Source organism: Gymnogyps californianus, unplaced genomic scaffold, assembly GCF_018139145.2.
Source record: "Gymnogyps californianus isolate 813 unplaced genomic scaffold, ASM1813914v2 HiC_scaffold_59, whole genome shotgun sequence".
Classification (NCBI taxonomy): domain Eukaryota; kingdom Metazoa; phylum Chordata; class Aves; order Accipitriformes; family Cathartidae; genus Gymnogyps; species Gymnogyps californianus.
The window spans coordinates 249983-269909 of NW_026114452.1; the positions used below are offsets into that span (position 1 = coordinate 249983).

The window sequence follows — 19927 nt, forward strand, 5'->3', positions numbered from 1 at the left end:
CCAGCGGCGGTAGAATTCCAGGAAAAAAACAATCCCGCAAGGGCTCCAAAAAAGGAAAATGGGGAGAGCTCTCCAAAAGCCCGAAGGTGGAGAGCTCTTAAAAAGCCACAGGGTGGAGAGCTTCCAGAAAGCACCAGTGTGGAGAGCTCCAAAAGATTCCCGGGGTGCACAGCTCCCAAAAAAACCCATGCTGGAGAGGTACGAAAAAAACCAGTGCTGAACACCTGCCAAAAAAAAAAACCCGGATGTAATCCACGAGCTCTGCCAGGTGATGCACTCCTCCAAGGTGGGTAGTTGATGCACTCCTCAAAGGCTGAGCGGAGAAGGACTCCTCCAAGGCTGTGCGCTGAAGCACTCCTCCGGGCAACGTGGTGAAGTACTCCTCGGGGGCACCGCGCTGAAGTAATCCAAAAAATCCAGGTGTTGTAGACTTCCAGAAAGAAATCGATCCTCTCAGCGCTCGCCAAAAAGAAAAATGGTGAAGCGCTTCAAAAAGCCCTCAGGTGGAGAGCCCTTCAAAAGCCCCAGGGCGGAGAGCTTCCAAAAAGCACCACTGTGGAGAGCTCCAAAAGTGTCCCACAGGGGACTGCTCCCAAAAAAACCCATGCCGGAGAGGTACAAAAAGAAAAAAAGAGGTGAACAGCTCCCAAAAAAACAAACCCTGATGTAATCCACGAGCTCTGCCAGGTGATGCACTCCTCCAAGGTGGGTAGTTGATGCACTCCTCAAAGGCTGAGCGGAGAAGGACTCCTCCAAGGCTGTGCGCTGAAGCACTCCTCCGGGCAGCGTAAGGAAGCACTCCTCCCAGGACGCGCAGTGAGTAATCCAAACATTCCAGCGCGGTAGAATTCCAGGAAAAAAACAATCCCGCAAGGGCTCCAAAAAAGGAAAATGGGGAGAGCTCTCAAAAAGCCCGAAGGTGGAGAGCTCTTAAAAAGCCACAGGGTGGAGAGCTTCCAGAAAGCACCAGTGTGGAGAGCTCCAAAAGATTCCCGGGTGCACAGCTCCCAAAAAAACCCATGCTGGAGAGGTACGAAAAAAAACAGTGCTGAACAGCTCCCAAAAAAACAAACCCGATGTAATCCACGAGCTCTGCCAGGTGATGCACTCCTCCAAGGTGGGTAGTTGATGCACTCCTCAAAGGCTGAGCGGAGAAGGACTCCTCCAAGGCTGTGCGCTGAAGCACTCCTCCGGGGCAACGTGGTGAAGTACTCCTCGGGGCACCGCGCTGAAGTAATCCAAAAAATCCAGGTGGTGTAGACTTCCAGAAAGAAATCGATCCTCTCAGCGCTCGCCAAAAAGAAAAATGGTGAAGCGCTTCAAAAAGCCCTCAGGTGGAGAGCCTTCAAAAGCCCCAGGGCGGAGAGCTTCCAAAAAGCACCACTGTGGAGAGCTCCAAAAGTGTCCCACAGGGGACTGCTCCCAAAAAAACCCATGCCGGAGAGGTACAAAAAGAAAAAAAGAGGTGAACAGCTCCCAAAAAACCAAACCCTGATGTAATCCACGAGCTCTGCCAGGTGATGCACTCCTCCAAGGTGGGTAGTTGATGCACTCCTCAAAGGCTGAGCGGAGAAGGACTCCTCCAAGGCTGTGCGGTGAAGCACTCCTCCGGGGCAGACGTGAGTGAAGCACTCCTCGGAGGCACGCGCTGAAGTAATCCAAACATCCAGCGTGGTAGACTTCCAGAAAAAATCAATCCCTCAGCGCTCCAAAAAGAAAAATGGTGAAGCGCTCAAAAAGCCCAAGGTGGAGAGCCTTAAAAAGCCCAGGGCGGAGAGCTTCCAAAAAGCACCACTGTGGAGAGCTCCAAAAGTGTCCCACAGGGGACTGCTCCCAAAAAAACCCATGCGGAGAGGTACAAAAAGAAAAAAAGAGGTGAACAGCTCCCAAAAAAACAAACCCTGATGTAATCCACGAGCTCTGCCAGGTGATGCACTCCTCCAAGGTGGGTAGTTGATGCACTCCTCAAAGGCTGAGCGGAGAAGGACTCCTCCAAGGCTGTGCGCTGAAGCACTCCTCCGGGGCAGCGTAAGGAAGCACTCCTCCCAGGACGCGCAGTGAGTAATCCAAACATTCCAGCGGCGGTAGAATTCCAGGAAAAAAACAATCCCGCAAGGGCTCCAAAAAAGGAAAATGGGGAGAGCTCTCAAAAAGCCCGAAGGTGGAGAGCTCTTAAAAAGCCACAGGGTGGAGAGCTTCCAGAAAGCACCACTGTGGAGAGCTCCAAAAGTGTCCCACAGGGGACTGCTCCCAAAAAGCCCATGCTGCAGAGGTACAAAAAGAAAAAAAGTGGTGAACAGCTCCCAAAAAACCAAACCCTGATGTAATCCGCGAGCTCTGCCAGGTGATGCACTCCTCCAAGGTGGGTAGTTGATGCACTCCTCAAAGGCTGAGCGGAGAAGGACTCCTCCAAGGCTGTGCGCTGAAGCACTCCTCCGGGCAGCGTGAGGAAGCACTCCTCCGAGGACGCGCAGTGAAGTAATCCAAAATTCCAGCGTGGGTAGAATTCCAGAAAAAAACAATCCTGCAGGGCTCCAAAAAAAAAAAAGCTCAAAAAAAAAAAAAAAAGCCACGAAGAGCTTCAAAAAGCCCAAGGTGGAGAGCTCTCAAAAAAGCTCTCAGCGTGGAGAGGTACAAAAAGAAAAAAGTGGTGAACAGCTCCCAAAAAAACAAACCCTGATGTAATCCGCGAGCTCTGCCAGGTGATGCACTCCTCCAAGGTGGGTAGTTGATGCACTCCTCAAAGGCTGAGCGGAGAAGGACTCCTCCAAGGCTGTGCGCTGAAGCACTCCTCCGGGGCAGCGTAAGGAAGCACTCCTCCCAGGACGCGCAGTGAGTAATCCAAACATTCCAGCGGCGGTAGAATTCCAGGAAAAAAACAATCCCGCAAGGGCTCCAAAAAAGGAAAATGGGGAGAGCTCTCAAAAAGCCCGAAGGTGGAGAGCTCTTAAAAAGCCACAGGGTGGAGAGCTTCCAGAAAGCACCAGTGTGGAGAGCTCCAAAAGATTCCCGGGGTGCACAGCTCCCAAAAAAACCCATGCTGGAGAGGTACGAAAAAAACAGTGCTGAACACCTGCCAAAAAAAAAAACCCGGATGTACTCCACGAGCTCTGCCAGGTGATGAACTCCTCCAAGGTGGGTAGTTGATGCACTCCTCAAAGGCTGAGCGGAGAAGGACTCCTCCAAGGCTGTGCGCTGAAGCACTCCTCCGGGGCAACGTGGTGAAGTACTCCTCGGGGCACCGCGCTGAAGTAATCCAAAAAATCCAGGTGTGTAGACTTCCAGAAAGAAATCGATCCTCTCAGCGCTCGCCAAAAAGAAAAATGGTGAAGCGCTTCAAAAAGCCCTCAGGTGGAGAGCCCTTCAAAAGCCCCAGGGCGGAGAGCTTCCAAAAAGCACCACTGTGGAGAGCTCCAAAAGTGTCCCACAGGGGACTGCTCCCAAAAAAACCCATGCCGGAGAGGTACAAAAAGAAAAAAAGAGGTGAACAGCTCCCAAAAAAACAAACCCTGATGTAATCCGCGAGCTCTGCCAGGTGATGCACTCCTCCAAGGTGGGTAGTTGATGCACTCCTCAAAGGCTGAGCGGAGAAGGACTCCTCCAAGGCTGTGCGCTGAAGCACTCCTCCGGGGCAGCGTAAGGAAGCACTCCTCCAGGACGCGCAGTGAGTAATCCAAACATTCCAGCGGCGGTAGAATTCCAGGAAAAAAACAATCCCGCAAGGGCTCCAAAAAAGGAAAATGGGGAGAGCTCTCAAAAAGCCCGAAGGTGGAGAGCTCTTAAAAAGCCACAGGGTGGAGAGCTTCCAGAAAGCACCAGTGTGGAGAGCTCCAAAAGATTCCCGGGTGCACAGCTCCCAAAAAAACCCATGCTGGAGAGGTACGAAAAAAACAGTGCTGAACACCTGCCAAAAAAAAAAACCCGATGTACTCCACGAGCTCTGCCAGGTGATGCACTCCTCCAAGGTGGGTAGTTGATGCACTCCTCAAAGGCTGAGCGGAGAAGGACTCCTTCAAGGCTGTGCGCTGAAGCACTCCTCCGGGGCAACGTGGTGAAGTACTCCTCGGGGCACCGCGCTGAAGTAATCCAAAAAATCCAGTGTTGTAGACTTCCAGAAAGAAATCGATCCTCTCAGCGCTCGCCAAAAAGAAAAATGGTGAAGCGCTTCAAAAAGCCCTCAGGTGGAGAGCCCTTCAAAAGCCCCAGGGCGGAGAGCTTCCAAAAAGCACCACTGTGGAGAGCTCCAAAAGTGTCCCACAGGGGACTGCTCCCAAAAAAACCCATGCCGGAGAGGTACAAAAAGAAAAAAAGAGGTGAACAGCTCCCAAAAAACCAAACCCTGATGTAATCCACGAGCTCTGCCAGGTGATGCACTCCTCCAAGGTGGGTAGTTGATGCACTCCTCAAAGGCTGAGCGGAGAAGGACTCCTCCAAGGCTGTGCGTGAAGCACTCCTCCGGGGCAACGTGGTGAAGTACTCCTCGGGGCACCGCGCTGAAGTAATCCAAAAAATCCACGTGTGTAGACTTCCAGAAAGAAATCGATCCTCTCAGCGCTCGCCAAAAAGAAAAATGGTGAAGCGCTTCAAAAAGCCCTAAGGTGGAGAGCCCTTAAAAAGCCCAGGGCGGAGAGCTTCCAAAAAGCACCACTGTGGAGAGCTCCAAAAGTGTCCCACAGGGGACTGCTCCCAAAAAAACCCATGCCGGAGAGGTACAAAAAGAAAAAAAGAGGTGAACAGCTCCCAAAAAACCAAACCCTGATGTAATCCACGAGCTCTGCCAGGTGATGCACTCCTCCAAGGTGGGTAGTTGATGCACTCCTCAAAGGCTGAGCGGAGAAGGACTCCTCCAAGGCTGTGCGCTGAAGCACTCCTCCGGGGCAGCGTAGGAAGCACTCCTCCAGGACGCGCAGTGAGTAATCCAAACATTCCAGCGGCGGTAGAATTCCAGGAAAAAAACAATCCCGCAAGGGCTCCAAAAAAGAAAATGGGGAGAGCTCTCAAAAAGCCCGAAGGTGGAGAGCTCTTAAAAAGCCACAGGGTGGAGAGCTTCCAGAAAGCACCACTGTGGAGAGCTCCAAAAGTGTCCCACAGGGGACTGCTCCCAAAAAACCCATGCGGAGAGGTACAAAAAAAAAAAAAAGTGGTGAACAGCTCCCAAAAAACAAACCCTGATGTAATCCACGAGCTCTGCCAGGTGATGCACTCCTCCAAGGTGGGTAGTTGATGCACTCCTCAAAGGCTGAGCGGAGAAGGACTCCTCCAAGGCTGTGCGTGAAGCACTCCTCCGGGGCAAGCGTGAGGAAGCATTCCTCCGAGGACCGCAGTGAAGTAATCCAAACATTCCAGCTGTGGTAGAATTCCAGGAAAAAACAATCCTGCAGGGCTCCAAAAAAAAAAAGAAAAAAAAAAAAAAAAGACGAAGAGCTTCAAAAAGCCCTAAGGTGGAGAGCTCTCAAAAAAGCTCTCAGGTGGAGAGGTACGAAAAAGAAAAAGTGGTGAACAGCTCCCAAAAAAACAAACCCTGATGTAATCCGCGAGCTCTGCCAGGTGATGCACTCCTCCAAGGTGGGTAGTTGATGCACTCCTCAAAGGCTGAGCGGAGAAGGACTCCTCCAAGGCTGTGCGCTGAAGCACTCCTCCGGGGCAGCGTAAGGAAGCACTCCTCCAGGACGCGCAGTGAGTAATCCAAACATTCCAGCGGCGGTAGAATTCCAGGAAAAAAACAATCCCGCAAGGGCTCCAAAAAAGGAAAATGGGGAGAGCTCTCAAAAAGCCCGAAGGTGGAGAGCTCTTAAAAAGCCACAGGGTGGAGAGCTTCCAGAAAGCACCAGTGTGGAGAGCTCCAAAAGATTCCCGGGTGCACAGCTCCCAAAAAAACCCATGCTGGAGAGGTACGAAAAAAACAGTGCTGAACACCTGCCAAAAAAAAAAACCCGGATGTACTCCACGAGCTCTGCCAGGTGATGCACTCCTCCAAGGTGGGTAGTTGATGCACTCCTCAAAGGCTGAGCGGAGAAGGACTCCTCCAAGGCTGTGCAGTGAAGCACTCCTCCGGGGCAACGTGGTGAAGTACTCCTCGGGGGCACCGCGCTGAAGTAATCCAAAAAATCCAGTGTTGTAGACTTCCAGAAAGAAATCGATCCTCTCAGCGCTCGCCAAAAAGAAAAATGGTGAAGCGCTTCAAAAAGCCCTCAGGTGGAGAGCCCTTAAAAAGCCCCAGGGCGGAGAGCTTCCAAAAAGCACCACTGTGGAGAGCTCCAAAAGTGTCCCACAGGGGACTGCTCCCAAAAAAACCCATGCCGGAGAGGTACAAAAAGAAAAAAAGAGGTGAACAGCTCCCAAAAAACAAACCCTGATGTAATCCGCGAGCTCTGCCAGGTGATGCACTCCTCCAAGGTGGGTAGTTGATGCACTCCTCAAAGGCTGAGCGGAGAAGGACTCCTCCAAGGCTGTGCGCTGAAGCACTCCTCCGGGGCAGCGTGAGGAAGCACTCCTCCGAGGACGCGCAGTGAGTAATCCAAACATTCCAGCTGTGGTAGAATTCCAGGAAAAAAACAATCCGCAAGGGCTCCAAAAAAAAAATGGGAAGCTTCAAAAAGCCCAAGTGGAGAGCTCTTAAAAAGCCACAGGTGGAGAGCTTCCAGAAAGCACCATGTGGAGAGCTCCAAAAGATTCCCGGGTGACAGCTCCCAAAAAACCCAGCTGGAGAGGTACGAAAAAAAAAAGTGCTGAACAGCTCCCAAAAAAACAAACCCTGATGTAATCCACGAGCTCTGCCAGGTGATGCACTCCTCCAAGGTGGGTAGTTGATGCACTCCTCAAAGGCTGAGCGGAGAAGGACTCCTCCAAGGCTGTGCGCTGAAGCACTCCTCCGGGGCAACGTGGTGAAGTACTCCTCGGGGCACCGCGCTGAAGTAATCCAAAAAATCCACGTGGTGTAGACTTCCAGAAAGAAATCGATCCTCTCAGCGCTCGCCAAAAAGAAAAATGGTGAAGCGCTTCAAAAAGCCCTCAGGTGGAGAGCCCTTCAAAAGCCCCAGGGCGGAGAGCTTCCAAAAAGCACCACTGTGGAGAGCTCCAAAAGTGTCCCACAGGGGACTGCTCCCAAAAAAACCCATGCCGGAGAGGTACAAAAAGAAAAAAAGAGGTGAACAGCTCCCAAAAAAACAAACCCTGATGTAATCCGCGAGCTCTGCCAGGTGATGCACTCCTCCAAGGTGGGTAGTTGATGCACTCCTCAAAGGCTGAGCGGAGAAGGACTCCTCCAAGGCTGTGCGCTGAAGCACACCTCCAAGCTCGCGCAGTGACGCACTCCTCCTGGGCAGCGTGAGGAAGCATTCCTCCGAGGACGCGCAGTGAACAATCCAAACATTCCAGCTGTGGTAGAATTCCAGGGAAAAAACAATCCTGCAAGGGCTCCTAAAAAAAAAAAAAAAAAAAAAAAAAGATGAAGTGCTTCAAAAAGCCCTAAGTGGAGAGCTCTCAAAAAGCTCTCAGGTGGAGAGGTACGAAAAAGAAAAAGTGGTGAACAGCTCCCAAAAAAACAAACCCTGATGTAATCCGCGAGCTCTGCCAGGTGATGCACTCCTCCAAGGTGGGTAGTTGATGCACTCCTCAAAGGCTGAGCGGAGAAGGACTCCTCCAAGGCTGTGCGCTGAAGCACTCCTCCGGGGCAGCGTAAGGAAGCACTCCTCCCAGGACGCGCAGTGAGTAATCCAAACATTCCAGCGGCGGTAGAATTCCAGGAAAAAAACAATCCCGCAAGGGCTCCAAAAAAGGAAAATGGGGAGAGCTCTCAAAAAGCCCGAAGGTGGAGAGCTCTTAAAAAGCCACAGGGTGGAGAGCTTCCAGAAAGCACCACTGTGGAGAGCTCCAAAAGATTCCCAGGGTGCACAGCTCCCAAAAAAACCCATGCTGGAGAGGTACGAAAAAAAAAAAGTGCTGAACAGCTCCCAAAAAAACAAACCCTGATGTAATCCACGAGCTCTGCCAGGTGATGCACTCCTCCAAGGTGGGTAGTTGATGCACTCCTCAAAGGCTGAGCGGAGAAGGACTCCTCCAAGGCTGTGCAGTGAAGCACTCCTCCGGGGCAACGTGGTGAAGTACTCCTCGGGGCACCGCGCTGAAGTAATCCAAAAAATCCACGTGTTGTAGACTTCCAGAAAGAAATCGATCCTCTCAGCGCTCGCCAAAAAGAAAAATGGTGAAGCGCTTCAAAAAGCCCTAAGGTGGAGAGCCCTTAAAAAGCCCCAGGGCGGAGAGCTTCCAAAAAGCACCACTGTGGAGAGCTCCAAAAGTGTCCCACAGGGGACTGCTCCCAAAAAAACCCATGCCGGAGAGGTACAAAAAGAAAAAAAGAGGTGAACAGCTCCCAAAAAAACAAACCCTGATGTAATCCACGAGCTCTGCCAGGTGATGCACTCCTCCAAGGTGGGTAGTTGATGCACTCCTCAAAGGCTGAGCGGAGAAGGACTCCTCCAAGGCTGTGCGTGAGCACACCTCCAAGCTCGCGCAGTGACGCACTCCTCCTGGGCAGCGTGAGGAAGCATTCCTCCGAGGACGCGCAGTGAACAATCCAAACATTCCAGCTGTGGTAGAATTCCAGGGAAAAAACAATCCTGCAGGGCTCCTAAAAAAAAAAAAAAAAAAAAAAAAAAGATGAAGTGCTTCAAAAAGCCCTAAGGTGGAGAGCTCTCAAAAAGCTCTCAGGTGGAGAGGTACGAAAAAGAAAAAAGTGGTGAACAGCTCCCAAAAAAACAAACCCTGATGTAATCCGCGAGCTCTGCCAGGTGATGCACTCCTCCAAGGTGGGTAGTTGATGCACTCCTCCAGGGCGGCGCGATGAAGGACTCCTCTGGAGTAGGATGGTGAAGAACTCCTCCGGGGCCAGGCGGTTAAGCACTCCAAAAGTGCCAGGCATTGTAGAATTCCAGATAAGAAAATCAAATCTTAGAGGGCTCTCAAAAATCAAAATGGTGAAGCGCTCCAAAAAGCCCTTGGGTGGAGAGCTCCCAAAAAGCCCCGGGGTGGACAGCCCCCCAAAAGCCCGAGGGTAGACACCTCCCCAAAAGCTCACTTGAGAGAATGCTCCAAAAATGCCCTGGGGTGAAGAGCTCCCAAAAAAACAAACAGTGACGGCTCCCAAAAAGCCAGATGCTGATCCGCTCCTCAAGGGACATGCAGTCATGCAGTCCTCCAAGGCCGCAAGGCCTCCAAGGTCTCCCTCAAAAAAATAATATGGTGAAGCTCTCCAAAAAGCCCCAGGCTGCAGACCTCCAAAAAAGCACCCAGGTGGAGAGCTGACAAAACCCCCCAGGGGGAAGCAGCCCTAAAAATCTCTGGGCTGGAGACCTCCAAAAAAGCACCGGGGTGAAGCTCTCAAAATACCCAACTGGTCAAACGCTTTGAAAAAGCCCCAGGGTGGAGAGGTCCGAAAAAGCATAGGCGTGGAGCGCTCCCAAACAGCTCCAGGGTACAGTGCTCCAAAAAACCCAGGCGATGGAAGGCTCCAAAAAAGCCCCGCGGTCGAGAGCTCCAAAAAACCAAATGGTGAACGGCTCCCACAAAGCTAAATGCTGATGCACTCCTCCAGGGCCACGCGGTGAAGCACTCCGGCCGGGTGGCGGTGAAGCACTCCAGCAGGGCGGTGCAGTGAAGCACTCCAAAAACGCCAGATGTTGTAGAATTCCAGACAAAAAAACCAAACCTGAAAGGGCTCTCAAAATCAAAATGGTGAAGTGCTCCAAAGAGCCCCGGGGTGGAGAGCTCCCAAAAAACCCCACGGTGGAGAGCTCCCAAAAAACCCCGCGCTGGAGAGCTCCAAAATATCCAAACAGTGAAGTGCTCCGAAAAAAAAACACGGTGGAGAGATCTAAAAAATCTCCAGGCTGGAGTGCTCCCAAAAATCCTGGGGTAGAGAGTTCCAAACAACCGAGGCCCAGAAGGCTCCAAAAAAGGGCTGGGATGGAGAGCTCCCAAAAAAACAAACAGCAAACAGCTCCCAAAATACCAAATGCTGATGCACTCCTCCAGGGCGACGCGGTGATGCACTCCGCTACACTCCCAGTTCGCTACACCGGGCATTTTGGCACTCCAAAGAAAAGCCACACAATGAAACACTCTGGAAAAGCCAAACGATGAAGTGCTCCAAAAGAACCAGGCAGCGAAGCACTCCTCCAAGGCCGTACGGTGATGCGCTCCTCACACGCTTCAAAACATGGGCAATCCTAGATTGTGGGCAATCCTAGAAAACAGCAGCGGAATAGTTAGTTTTATTGCCGTTCGCAAATTCCTAGCCAACAACCGTACAACATTCCCGTCAATCTCCTAGAGACACTCATTCCTAGCAAGTCCTGTGAAAGTCCTTGAATGCATCCCATTTCATCATCTCCTAGGGCTTCCTGGGAAATCCCTCATTTCTCCCTCGTCTTCCTGTGCCAAACAACCACGCTGCACATTCCCACAACAGAAATGCTGCCTGCGTGTAGCCAGAGTACACCTCATGGGGACACAAATGCTCCACCTCTTCCCAGACCCCTGCTATTTATTGCACAGGGATTAGTCAGCTCTGCAGTCAACTCCTCTTAATGCTTCCTGGAGAGCTTTCATCCTTCACAGGTGGCACCTGCGCAGGGGCACAACCCATTTCTCTGCCATTGAAGAAACCTGCAACTCACAGAAGGCCCTTTCTGGCTGAGATACGAGGTGGCCCCCAAAACATTCCCCTCAGTCCCTTCAAATGACCACCTGGAGAGCTCCCGTTTCACCCGGGAGCCACTCCTCTGCTCCTCTGCTCACTCTCACCTCGCCCTCGCTGTTCACCCGCTACCCAAGAGATACAAAAGCAGCACAAAGTCCACATCTGTGGCAGCACAGAAGACTCAGCTGAGCTCCCCAGGCTGAAGCTAGAAGACACACAGCAGAGACGTGGAGGACAGACAAAAGGGTTTCGACTATGTCCCCGCTTTCCATCTGTATGTTGAATAGAACTCGACAGTACGTTTACTGTCTACACTCCAAAGAGTCTGGCTGAGGTTTCTGCAGCTGTGAACAGGGCATCAACAAGAGAGTATGTACTTTACATGGAAACAAAAAAGCCTCACCTTGCTTAGCTGAAGCTTTCTTCATTTCATTTATATTATCTGTACGTTGTGTATATTCTACCGACAGAACAAGTCCTGCATTGCCCGAGGGAGGCAATTTCTGTCCGGATATAAAATATAGACAGCTAGGACACCATCTAGATATCTTTCTAGGCATATAATATATACAGAAAACATGCAGCAAGTATAAGCAGAATAGATACGGATAGACATATAGAGATACATGTCAAGATATGTCTTTCGAGAATATAGATACACACACCCCCACGCACCGTCTATACAGAACATCCACAGACGCTATAGAATCTATCGCCAGGAAGAGAAGCCTCAGCTGATCTCATCTCGCTGAGGGTTTTTTTCTCTCTGTAGTCAGAACATACATTATCTACGCATAAAAAAGTATACGGGCACAGGATGCACAACCACCGTTTTCTCTCCGTAGATGCACTCGCTACACAGAACACATACATAGCACATACAGAATAGACATACAATTTGTCAATTGCACATGTACTACACAAAACGGACAGACAGGTGAGGGGAAGTTACGCTTTACGTCTTTATGCTGAATATGAATGTCGATGTCTTTATGTTGAATAGGTACCGTCTCTACGTGGAACACAGACATTGTCAAGGCCAAGGGAGAAAGGGCATTTCTCTCTGGGTGTGGTGCGTATGCTGTCCTGACTTGGAACACATGCACATGGATACACATACTTTACACGCAGGCTTACACAGAAAGAGAGGCAAGGCATGGTTTTTCTGTCTGTACAGAGCTCACGTATTGCCATTATAGAGAATATGTACTATCTGTATGTAGAGTAGATACAAAGAGATGAGGCAGGTCTTCTCTGCTTAGAGAAGATAGCCTCTTCCCATAGAAGACTAGAGAAGACCAGTCATGCTTTTCTGTCTGTACACGCAAGAGATCCTAGCTACCAAATACACACAGGGCTGAAGAGAGGATTTGGTTTACCTCTGTAGAATATATGCAATAGGAGAGGAAGGCTTTTCAGTCTTTTCTTTAGAATACAGCCTATGCATACGCGGAATAAAGGCAGGCAAGGTGACAAGAGGCTTTTCTGTCTGCACAGAGAATATACGGGCTAAATATAAAACACATCCATAGAAAAGCAGTGCCTCACCTACCTCTACAGCTAGGATCTACCATCTGCGTACACACAACACGCCAACAACAAGGGGAAGCTTTTCTGTCCCTATACAGACTACATACTGTCTTCCTCAAGACTACACACAGACAGGCAAAGCCAGGCTTGCTTTCTCAGTATGTAGCGTATACCAGGATATACTCTGCCTATCAGAAAAGAGACAGTGAGGCTTTTGTCTCTGGATATAGACTATATTTCATCTGTAGATAGACTGTATGCAGGCAAAGCAGGTCTCTTCCATCGAGTCATAGCACCAAGATAGCACCAAGGCAGGCCTTTTTGGTCTGCTTATACGGGGTACACTGGCTGTACAGAGAACAGAAAACAACAGAAGGGTGAGGTGGGGCAACACCTTTCTCTCACCATACAGACTATAAAATGGCTGTATGGAGAACAGATATGGAGAGCACCGCACACCACCTTCCTGTCAGGACGCAGAATGTAGGCTGGTTACAGAGCAGAGACGGGCCAGGTGAGGCAGGGCTTTTCCACCCACCCCCATGTGAAATCTGGGGAGGCTGGGGGCTGAAGCGGGGGGTCTCTCTGTACATCAGGCACACTCTGCCGATAGAAGCACACAAACTGGGGAGGTGAGGATTTTCTCTTTGCAGAGCAAAGACTTGGTGCACACGGGTAGTAAGGACGGGGCTCTTCTGCCTGTATGTGGAATATAGGCTTAGAACATACACTGCTCATCTGTACAACAGACCCCGAAAGGCAGGGGAAGGTGGGGTGCTCCTGCCTGTACACAGGCAAGGTCCTCTTTGTAGAGCACAGGCAGAAGGGTGAGGCGAGGCAAGGCTGCCAGGAGGCTGGCAGTTATCAGAGCCCCCCTCTTGCAGCTAGCTAGAGGCACCCTTTTGCCAACCTCACCTGAAGTCTCCAGTGGCTTGCAGCTCGCTGCCTGCTCACGTCCACGATGCTCCAGGGAGGCTGATGAGGCTCATCAGGCCCTCCTCCCCATCACATCAAGCACCACCCAGGGGAAGAGCCCGGGGCCCTGGCAGTGGTCTCCTCAGGAAGGCTCAAATAGGAGCGAACACATCCTGCTGTTTAGCACCATCGGGCTGGTGGCACAGTCAGGGCTTTGGCTGCTATGACCACAGGACCCTTCCCTGAGGAACACAAGGAACAAGGACTGCTGGCCCAGGGACAGGGCCTCCTTGACTGAGCGGGCAAGAGAGTCTCTGCTAGCAGGTTGGCTAATCCAACGAGGAAGGCCTGCAACCACATACACCAGCACGGGCTTCTCAGACTCTGCAGGCAGCGGGCAGGGGGCAGCGAGGAGGTGTCCAGGGGACAGCAGCCTTGGAGCAACATCGTCTCACACCCCACGTGGGAAAGCAGAATGACGGGGCACCAGTCTCTACCCTCCGCTGGACTCCTTGTCCACAGACAAGGAAAAAACTGACCAAGGATGCAAAGGTCAAGGGCACGCTTGGCTGCAGCCACCATTCAGCTGTAGAATTTAAAAACCTGAGGGAAGTGAGCAAAACAGCACAATCACAATGCTGGACTTCAGCAGAGCAGACTGCCGCTTCCTGAAGAGCTTCTAGGCAGGAGCCAACGGGAGACTGGCCGGGAGGGCAAAGGGGCCCGGGGCAACTGCTTGAACTTCAAGGACAACAGCCTCCACCTCCCCAGACACCAGAAGGGTCCGTGCCAAAACACAGAGTTGATCCCAAGTAGCAGAAGGCCAGCACTGATGGACAGGAAACTCCTGACCCAGGTCAAATGCAAAAAAGGAAGAACACCCAAGGCGCAGGCAGAGATGGGATACCCGGGAGGAACAGAGACACATTGCGCAAGCACGCAGGGACGGATTTTGGAAAGCCACAGCGTAGCTGGAGGCAAACTAGGAAGAGATGAAGGACAACAAGAAGGGCTTCTGGAAGGCTACCGGAAGCAGAAGGAAGGCTAAGGGACATGCAAGCCACTGTTCAACAGGAAGGGAACCTACTGGCAAAGGACAGGGGAAAAGCTAGAGAAGATGCTACATGGGGTGGGGGTACGCGGGCAGGGGGGTGGGTGTGGGGGGTGGGTCTGTGTTTTGGGGGGCTGTTTGCCTCACTTCTCACTCCTACTTCTCTCCCTCACTGGAGGAAACAAAGCCAGACTCTTCTTGAGGGGCACACTGGACAGACAAGGGGCAACAGACAAGTTGCAGATTCTGACTCAAGACAAAGAAACTTGCTCACCACGAGGGCGACCAAGCACTGGAACAAGTTGCCTAGGGATGATGCTGAATCTCCATCCTTGGAGATACCCCAAACGTGACTGGACACAGCCTGGAGCAACATGATCTGACTGGACCTGCTCTGAGCAGGAAATCCGACCCGATGGCATCGGGAGGACTCGCCTGCCCTACCCCATTCTGCGAATCCCCAGAGATTTCTCCTTTCACTCCAGTATTCTCCCAGTTCATCACTGGCCACTGCTTATGTTAAGAGCTCTACAAAAGTGCTTGCAGAGCACTACACTTGCTCCTAGGCCATCAGGGGAGCTGCTGGAGACAGCAACCCTTACCTTCCATCACTTCTACAGAGCTCAAGCATGCCAAGCCTGGGGCACACTAAAGCCATTTCAGACAGGTAACAGAAAGGAAGGCTAAGTTTAAAGGCTAGGTCTTCCCATCCGAAGCCATCTGAGGCCAGTTAGGGGCAAGTAAAACAGTTCTAGAAAGCACAGGGCTGGCAGGCACGTGAGAAGACACAGGACAGCTCCTCCTGGGGAAAGCTGGCCATGTTCAGCTCAAGTTCCTCCCCCTCCCTTTCTCTCCCCCAGGAGGAAAAAGGAATCACATTCAGCTAAACTGGCTTTCATTCTGTTGTGGAGGGCACCCAGGAACTCAATGAACTGGTCAGACTCTTGCGCAGTATCTGATACAGAGACATCCCCCTTCCGGCTAAATAGAAAAGTCTTTGCATATATTTTATAGAAATCTACATACAGATATCAATGTTTACAGACTTATAAAGTATCAGTGCTTTGATAGAAACAGCATTCACAAAAACATGCCCATTTAAATATAACGGCGAGTAGGACTACGCTTCAAGCACAGAGCGCCACCTACAGCAAAGGGAAAGCATGTTTACCCGGGACAGCTATCTCAGGATGACTCGGGTGCGATATTGCTCTGCGAGGGTCCACAACAACTGCAAACCTTGCTACTGGCCTCCCCACAGGGAACAAATGTTCCTCGCTTGCTGTTCCCAAATGCAAGATGCTACCACAAGCACCAGACAGGACACTGTATGTACCAAGCAGAAAGGGGAATCCCTCCCCCCTACCAAGTGAATTCACCTTGGGAAGGCAGAGAGGAAGGAACCAAGGAGACTGCCCTTCAGGAATGCAGTAAGCCTCGGACAGAAGAGGCTGATCTAAGAACAAAGATGAATTTTTATAAAATGCGTCAAGTGGAAGGTATTTTGGCCTTGGCCGTTTCCCACTTCCTAGCAAGAAGTAATGCATTTCAAAGCAAAGGCTATTCTACAATAATCCGAGGTGCTGCTGCTAAATGGCCCCATTTCGTGCGGCTGGGTGCAAAGAGACCTGTCAGACAGACAGACAGACAGACAGAAGGTGGAGGTACCGGTACTTGGAGGATGCCTATATAGGAAAAGCTAGGAGAAGGGAGCACAGGCTACACTTGGCTTTCAGTCAGGTCAAAGCATCCTGCACCATCACTAAGCGTGAACACAAGCTACTGCTACACTAGCTTGTGAAATCTGGACTAGGTGCCAACTAAGCGAGGTACTCGTTTCTACCACGTTTTGCTTCCGTTCAACTTTTCACCTCCAGAATACTCTTTCTTTGCAACTTGAGTCTCTTACCATCAAGCCTGAAAGTCATCTAAGAACGGGTCCCCGCTGTGGATCGCAGAGAAGCCGACTTGGTCACCAGTCCGCTCTAGTCTCCTCAACTTAGTTTCAAGCTTGTCAGAAGATGCTGCAAGAGACAAGCAGCATTACTACACTGCGACACAGAAGAACAATAAAAGCAGAGAGACTCATTTTGGGGCTGCCAAACACCAGAATGCAGCCAATTCTGCAAGTGGGTACTCAGCAGGGAAAGCAATGTGCAAGCCAGCGCACTTTAGACTAGACTCGACAAGACTTTCACAAGCATGAGGGCAGGGGGCCTCTCTGAAAGCAAGTCCCCTCCTCCCCTCGTGAGCAGCAGGGATGGAAGAGCAACAGGCACTCACACCACCAGCAAAGGCACATTTGCAACACTGCTCTGAAAAAGAGCACTCCACCTTTTCAGTCAAGCACCGCAAAGCTGGGCAGCGCCAGCATGAAGCCTGCTCAGGCAGCTCCTGCTTGGCTCAGGGGTGATGTACCTGACCGGACTTCATATTTCCCATACATAGATATGTAGACGTACGTATTTCCCAAGCCAGGACCCTTCTCCCCACGTCCAGCACAGGACGACTGGAGCTCCCCGAGCACAAAGCCCTTGGCCGCTTTCTGCCCCCCCACCCCCCCAGCTGTAGCTCAGTGCCTGGGCCAGGCTTCGTTTGTTCCACGCAAATAATTCTGTCTGAAGGAAAGGTTTTGAGCGTGCTTGCATTTATGAACCTTCTTACCTGCCCCTTGTGGCAATACTACAACCATAACCAACTCTATTAGCTTCCCAATGCCAAGGCGGGGGGGGGGGATGGGGGGGGGGGGATGGGGGGGGCGCGTTTTAATGATCTCTGTTGAGGTGGAAAGAGGCAGCACCTGAGGTCCCCAGCCTCCGACTCCAGTGCTCAGCCTCTGAACTGCTGGGACCTCCGGCTTCAAACACGCAGTGTGACACCCATGTTCCACAGCCTGGAGCACACTCGGTGCCTGCTGCAGCACCGGCTCCTCACGGCAGGGCCGGGCACCGGCTCCGGACCTCTAGGCAGGCTGCCCGCCACCTGCTTCCCGGAGGAAAGCGGCTTTCTCCCCTCGCCAATACCTCGGGGCAATGTCTCCGCTCCCCTGGCCGTCCTCCCCGAAAACGCCCTCCTCCTCAGGGCTGCGCCGCTCCGGCCCGCCGGCAGCTCCACACGCAGCGCCCCGCGGCGGCGGCCGTTGCCTTCAACGCCCCCCCTCCTCTCGCGCCGGCCGTTACCGCCCGAAGCTTCCCGAAGCCGCGCGTGCGCCCGCCACCGGGGAGAGGGGAGGGCAGGGGAGGGGAGGGGAGGGGAGGGAGCCCCGGGGAAGGGGGGCGGCAGCAGCCCCGGCCAGAGGCGAGAGCAGCCCGGCTGGGCTTCCCACCAGGCAGCGCCCATCTGCAGCTCCGGTAGGAGCAGGGAGAGGGGAGAGAAAGCGGCGACCAAGGCAGAGCCTGCCCCAGGGACCGGCCCCGGGGGCAAAGCCTGACAGGGCAGGGCAAGGCAGGGATGGGACGGGCAGGGAAGGCAAGCCCAGTGCAGGGAATCCCTGCGCAGCCCCACCCAGCCCCGACAGCCCCTCACCTACTTAAATACTACTTAAAACCCTCCCCCTGACGTGCAGGGTTTGCTTCAGCTTCTTGCAGAACTGGATCTTCAGTTCCTCCAGAAACACCTCTGTAAAGTTTCCGCATTCTGGTATTTCCCAGCTTTTGATCTTTCACCCCACAGACGTGTCCTTTGGCAGTGCCGAGTGTAGAACAGCCCAGAGGAAAACCCGGGAGCAAACCCCAGCTGTCCGAGGGGTTGCCGCAAAGAGCACGGCCTTTCCTCAGGGCTGAATTTAACGGGGTAACTTTATGGCAGTTTGGCTAGTAGTTACAACAGGCACGGGTTGGTAGGGAAGTGTGGCCAGGAGGGCTTCTGCCAACCTGGGAAAGGACGTACAACAAAGTGGAAACCATGGGTGTTCTCTTCTTTTGAGGGCGCAACGGTAACTTGTGCTGAATCTCGCTAAAACCGAGGCTATTGTACCTGGAAGAGCTGGGTGGGGCTGGTTAAAACTTGCAGCCGCCTGAGAGAGAGATGCAGGTCTGGCTCCGTGGCAGAGGGTTTAGGGCATCAGCATCCCAGCGGGAAGACAGGAAATGCACCAGCCACCTCTCTCCCCTCCTCCCGACTGCTGGAGGTGCCTTCTGAGGACAGCAGTGAGGCCGGGCACTCAACTGTGAGGTCATCTGACGTACGAATGACCGTCTCTGAGGTCAGGCATTTGTTTCTTGCCTGACCACCACCAAGGGAGAGGACCCCCGTTTGGTAACTGTGGCCCTCGCTAAACACAGACGAGGACAGGCACAACAAAAGCTGCAGGAATCATGAAAACAAATGCTCGTGCTGAATGCAATCAGGCTGGTTTCTGAAAAGGAAAGTGTGTCTGTGGTCCAAGAACGTGCACCAGCCCCACTGGCCCCATGCGGTTCAACCGTGTCCCCAGAGCAATATGGTTTGTCACAGCAGGATGGTGAAGAATTGATAAAAAGAGGGAGGAGGAGCAAAGAAAAACTACATCCAATTGAAAATTCATTAATTTCATTTACACATGAAATCACTTTATTTTCAGCAGTGAGTTAAATTTCCATTCCCACCCACAAAAATACTCAAAGAAAGAAATTATCCAACAGTTCACGTGTATTCAGGCAATCACAACAAAAAATGACAACAAAGAGGGGACTGTGTGAAAGGAGCAACAAATCAGTTCCCTTCTCTGACAGCGTAACACCTTGTCAAGGGCAGGTACCTGGATGTGGACTCCAGAAAGCCTCCACGCCCTCTCACCTGATGTCCTGTAAGCAGGCTAATGGAGGTTAGTCTCGATCAAATTACTGACGGCTGATGGAAAACCACTCCCAGAGTCATGCTGGCATCTCCTGTTATTTCTCCGCTGACACAGTGTCCGTTTCTGAGGATCACCGTTCAGGAAAGATACACGGCATCTGGAGACTACGACTAAGAAGAATCAGGGTTTTGCAAAACACTGGTCTCTGAAGAAGGATTAATCATAAGGTGAATGGAGTTGTTTGTTAAGGTCAGGAAGAGAAGGCAGGAAGAGAGCTGTGTAAGGGCCTTTAAATATCTAAAAGGATGCTGCAAAGAAAAAGGGAATTGACTTCTCCCCGTGCACCGTGTTCAGGACAAGGAGGAATGGGCTTGAAATGAAGCAAAGGAAAGGCAGTTGAGGTGTTACGGAAGGAGAATTCAGAGGCAGTTTGAAATAGATCTATGGTATCATGAGTGAAGACGAGGAGAAGAAGGAATTACAGTTTGCACCTCATAATGCAAGGAACAGCGAGCTTTAAAGGAAATGATCAGTTGGCAGATAGAAAAGAAACAAAGGGACGTGGTTCTTCACACCTCATGCAGTTGAGCTGTGGAACGGACTGCAGATGTGGCAGGTGCCAAGGGCAGGTAGACATTCTGTGCATTTAAAAGGCTGGATTGAATCCCGCCTAGCGTGAATTCCAGAATCACTTAAGTCACGCGTTTCTGAGCTCTTTACTTTCCACAGTAATTAAATCTGGCCTGCCTACCTGGCAGACACGAAAACCTCTCTGAAAGTTGGCCAGAAATGGTCTCGTGACACAAGAGGTTCTTTTTGGAGGACTTGTGGTAGCACCCTGAGGCTGGGCTTATCCTGAACTGACCCCTGTTGCTCTCCTGGGGACCCCACGGTCCCCAACATTTTCAGACCAATTCAGAAGCACAAGTGACTTGAAAATAAATCCCGAGAGGTG

The 19927-nt window shown here is 51.8% G+C and overlaps 1 long non-coding RNA gene across 2 annotated transcripts in view; it reads right to left on the minus strand.

Moving 5' to 3' along the window:
- Window positions 1-9983: 9983 nt before the first annotated feature.
- Window positions 9984-19927, minus strand: part of LOC127029007 (uncharacterized) — a 15183-nt gene continuing 5239 nt past the window's right edge. Inside the window, exons 1-3 of one of the 2 annotated variants that reach the window (XR_007768111.1) lie at window positions 17219-17324; window positions 16105-16219; window positions 9984-10243 (exon numbers count right to left, since the gene is read on the minus strand). This is a non-coding gene — a long non-coding RNA (uncharacterized LOC127029007). Of the gene's footprint in view, window positions 10244-16104; window positions 16220-17218; window positions 17325-19927 lie in introns of those variants that run through there. The other variant, XR_007768112.1, reaches the window with a different exon arrangement.